At 43.2% G+C, this 4415-nt stretch overlaps 1 pseudogene; it reads right to left on the bottom strand.

Annotated features, from left to right (window-relative positions):
* Positions 1 to 3150: 3150 nt before the first annotated feature.
* LOC107153393 lies at positions 3151 to 4178 on the bottom strand (annotated as a pseudogene).
* Positions 4179 to 4415: the final 237 nt, after the last annotated feature.

Raw genomic sequence — 4415 nt, 5'->3', positions numbered from 1 at the left:
CACCAGCTAAGCAATTAATCCCTGTCCATGTGTTAACATAGTGTATAACCATAGTCTACTTCTTTTCATACATTGAATGACTAAGTGCATTGCCAGAATTTCTGCCCATTGGGAGGATTTTCCCTCACCATTGTTTCTCAGGGTTTCCTCATGTTTGGCTATGGTACAGCAATGTTTTTTGCTTACAACCACCCAGCAAGCTAGCCTGTCCAAGCTTGGTCCCTTTCCTCCCACCTGTGTCAGGACACTTTGCACAGCTCCAGTTCAGAAATGAATAAGAGAGCAGCCCTGATGCAATATTAGTGGGTGATGCAGGGCCCGGACCATCTGCTGTGCAGTTTATATATGTCATCTGGCTCTTTCATGCCCAATCTGGGATGAAATACCACCATTAACTGTGGGCTGCTCTTGGGTCCAGTGACCTCTTGACTTGATGAGTCTAGCAGAACCTGGCTCAAGCCAAGTGGCTCTGGCTGTCACTTAAGATGTCTCTTAGAAGGTGTTCTCTCCCCCATCAGAATCCAGGAGCACTCTAGGGGTTATTTTGTTTAAGCAGGGGGGGCTTGGGTTGGATGGCATATATCTATAATTCTCAATTATACATGGTATGGCCTTGATCCAGAAACCTAAGGGTCTACATTGTGATACTCACATTGGTACTTGCCATAAATAGCTCTAAATAGCATCTTTTCTTATCACAGAAATACAGTAAGTTCTGTCAGATTTTACGGTACAAGGGGTACAGCTGTTTACATTGCCACAACCTGAACTTACTATAAGACCCCTTTCCTGCTCTGGATCCCAATCAAAGCCAACAGCCCTTCATGCAGCTCAGTAAATGAGCCGGAACAGCATCTCCACCCATGAAATTTGCTATCTTCAAGCCCAAGCAAGTTTACCATGCATGTTACTTTTATCTTGTTGATGGGGGATAAAAAAAAAATCATCTATACTGGGCACAGTGGCACATGCCTGTAATCCCAGCAACTCATGAGGCTGAGGCAAGAGAATTGCAAGTTCAAAGCCAGCCTGAGCAACTTAGTGAAACCCTGAGCAACTTAACAAGACCCAATCTCAAAAAAAAAAATTATATATTTTTTTAGTTATATGTGGACACAATATCTTTATTTCATTTTTATGTGGTGCTGAGGATCGAACCCAGTGCCTCACGCATGGTAGGCGAGCGCTCTACCTCTGAGCCACAACCCCAGCCCCTCAAAATTTTTTTAAGAGAATTTTAATATTTATTTTTTAGTTTTCAGCGGACACAACATCTTTGTTTGTATGTGGTGCTGAGGATCGAACCCCGGGCCGCACGCATGCCAAGCGAGCGCGCCACCGCTTGAGCCACATCCCCAGTCCTTCTCAAAAATTAAAAAAAAAAAAAAAAATGGGCTGGGTATAAGTGCCCTGGGTTCAATCCCTGATTTTAAAAAAATGCAATCAGTTTACTTTGGAGGGAATGTTCAAGAATATCCTAAACTACCGGACCCCTAAAATCTCCAGTGATGAGTTTAGCATAATGGAAGAATATCTAAGGTCAATATATGCAAATTAATTGTATATGCAGAAAATGACTCAAAATGGATTATCAATCTAAATGTGAAAGCTAAAACTACTAGTTCAAAGCCAGCCTTAGCAAAAAAAAGAGAGAGAGAGAGGGAGATAAAGAGAGAGAGAGAGGCTCTAAGCAACTCAGTGAGAACCTGTCTCTATATAAAATACAAAATAGGGCTGGGGATGTGGCTCAGTGGCTGAGTACCCCTGAGTTCAATCCCTGGTACCCCCACTAAAAAAAGACACCCAATGTTTTAACAATTCAAAGAGTAAATGACCAAAAGGCATGAACATATATTTCACCAAAAAGGATATACACTGGCATAACTCATGAAAAGATATTCGACATTATTAGCTATTAGAATAATGCAAATTAAATCCACAATAAGATATCACTATAAACATACTGGAGTGCCTAAAACTATGCATGACACAAGCTAGGCACAGTGATGCATGCCTATAATTCCAGCAACTCAGGAAACTAAGAGAGGAGGACTGCAAATCTGAGGCCATCCTGAACAACTTAATGAATTGCTATTTCAAAATAAAATAAAAATAGGGACAGGGCCAGGCGTGGTGGCACATGCCTATAATCCAGCAGCTCAGGAGGCTGAGGCAGGAGGATCGTGAGTTCAAAGCCAGCCTCGGCAACTTAGCGAGGCACTAAGCAATTCAGTGAGACTCTGTCTCTAAATAAAATACAAAAGAGGGCTGGGGATGTGGCTCAGTGATTGAGTGTCCCTGGGTTCAATCCTGGGAACCAAAAAAAAAAATTAGAGATGGGGATACAGCTCAGAGATAGAGTGCTTGCCTAGTATGGGGCAAAGCCCTGAGTTCCATCCAGTACCACCCACATACATACAAAAGAATATTTTTGTTTTATTTTATTTATTACATTGCTAGGAGATAGTGTTCAATGGAGAAAGAGTGAAGATGAAGAGCCAGGTGCTGTAGCTACTGAGAAGCTCAGGCAGGAGGATCACGAGTCCACAACTTAGAGACTGTCTCAAAATTAAAAATAAGCAGGGGGCTGGAGATGTAACTCAGTGGTAGAGTGGCCCTGGGTTCTGTCTCTAGTACTGTAGGAAGAAAAAAAATAGTGTGACACAAAATAATGCACACATTGCTCAAAGTAATACAAAATGGTACAGTCACCCTGGATACAGATGGTAGTTTCTAATAAAACTGAACATACACTCACCATACAACTCAACATTCACATATTTGGAGTCTATCACAAAAAAGTAAAAACTTGGGGCTGGAGTTGTGGCTAGTGGTAGAGCGCCTGCCTAGCACACATGAGGCACTGGGTTCGATCCTCAGCACCACATAAAAGTAAATAAAGAAATAAAGATTGTGCCCATCTACACTAAAAATTCTTTTAAAAAATGTGAAAACTTCGGGCTGGGGATGTGGCTCAAGCGGTAGCGTGCTCACCTGGCATGTGTGCGGCCCAGGTTCGATCCTCAGCACCACATACAAACAAAGATGTTGTGTCCGCAAAAAAAAATAAAATAAAATAAAAAATAAATATTAAAAATTTTCTCTCTCTCTCTCTCTCCCTCTCTCTTTATTTATTTATTTATTTATTTATTTTTAGAAATTGGTTGTTTATTCTCCGTAAATTGGTGCTTATTCTCCTTATTTCCACCTTGCTTATTAATGTGTGACTGCAGAACAACTCAAGACCACTGGGTTGTTGTTCCTACCCACTCAGTGGCCTGAGCAGTGGGAGCTGCAGACCAGTCTTCAGTGGCTGGCTGGGCACTCCAGTCTTCCGTAGGGAACTGCTGGATAGGCACAGAGAGCACCTGCACACCTTCAGACCAGTCTGCAACCTCAGGTTGAGTAGCAGTGAACTCAGGAGCTGGAGCAGTCCATTCACCCTGAAATTCCTCCTTGGTCACAGCCTTTTCAGCAGCAGCCTGCTCTTCCTTTTCAATCTCTTCAGGATCTCTGTAGAAGTATAGATCAGGCATAACCTCCCATGGGTGCTCACGGGAAATGGTGCCACGCATGCGCAGAACTTCTCGGGCCAGCATCCACCACATCAGACCCACAGAATGAGCTCCCTTGTTGCACGGAATGGCAATGTCCACATAGCGCAGAGGAGAGTCTGTGTTACACAAAGCAATGGTAGGCAGATTGACATAGGACGCTTCTGTAAGAGGCTGGTGGTCAGCCCTGGGATCAGTAACCACCAGAAGAGGTGGCTCCCGGAAAAGCTGCCTGGATCTGGTTAGTGAAGGTTCCAGGAGTGAAGCGGCCAGCAATAGGGGTGGCTCCAGTGGCAGCAGCAAACTTCAGCACAGCCCGCTGGCCAGTATTCCTAGAGGATATTACACTGACATCAGCAGGGTTTTCAATGGCAACAATGGCACGAGCTGCCAGCAGAAGCTTCTCCCAGGTCCTCTTCAGATTTATGATGTAGATGCCATCGCTTTTCCTTTTGTAGATATACTGTTCCATCTGGAAATCAAGGTTGGTGCCACCTAAGTGGGTTCCTGCTGCAAGGAATTTGAGGACATCCTCCTCCTTCATTTGCAGGACATCAAGGGCTCCGGACATTGTGACAGTTTCCCTTTAAAGTTACCACGGGAATCAAGAACAACGCCCTATGGATCCTTCCCTGGGCAGCGCGGAAAGGCTCCCTCTCTCTTTAAAATAAATAAATAAATAAATTAGGTTTAAAAAAATGTGAAAACTTATGCTCACTCCAACCCTTGACCATAAATATTCATAGAGGCATTATTAATAATTGCCTTAACTGGAGAGAAACTCAAATGCCCTTCATGGATGAATGGTTAAACAAATTTTGGCACATTTGATACCATGTAATATTTCTTGGCAATAAAAAG

This window comes from Marmota marmota, unplaced genomic scaffold (genome assembly GCF_001458135.2).
Source record: "Marmota marmota marmota unplaced genomic scaffold, marMar, whole genome shotgun sequence".
In the NCBI taxonomy this organism is placed as follows: domain Eukaryota; kingdom Metazoa; phylum Chordata; class Mammalia; order Rodentia; family Sciuridae; genus Marmota; species Marmota marmota.
The sequence above is the reverse complement of the archived record's forward strand: the minus strand, read 5'-3'. Positions and strand labels throughout refer to the sequence as shown.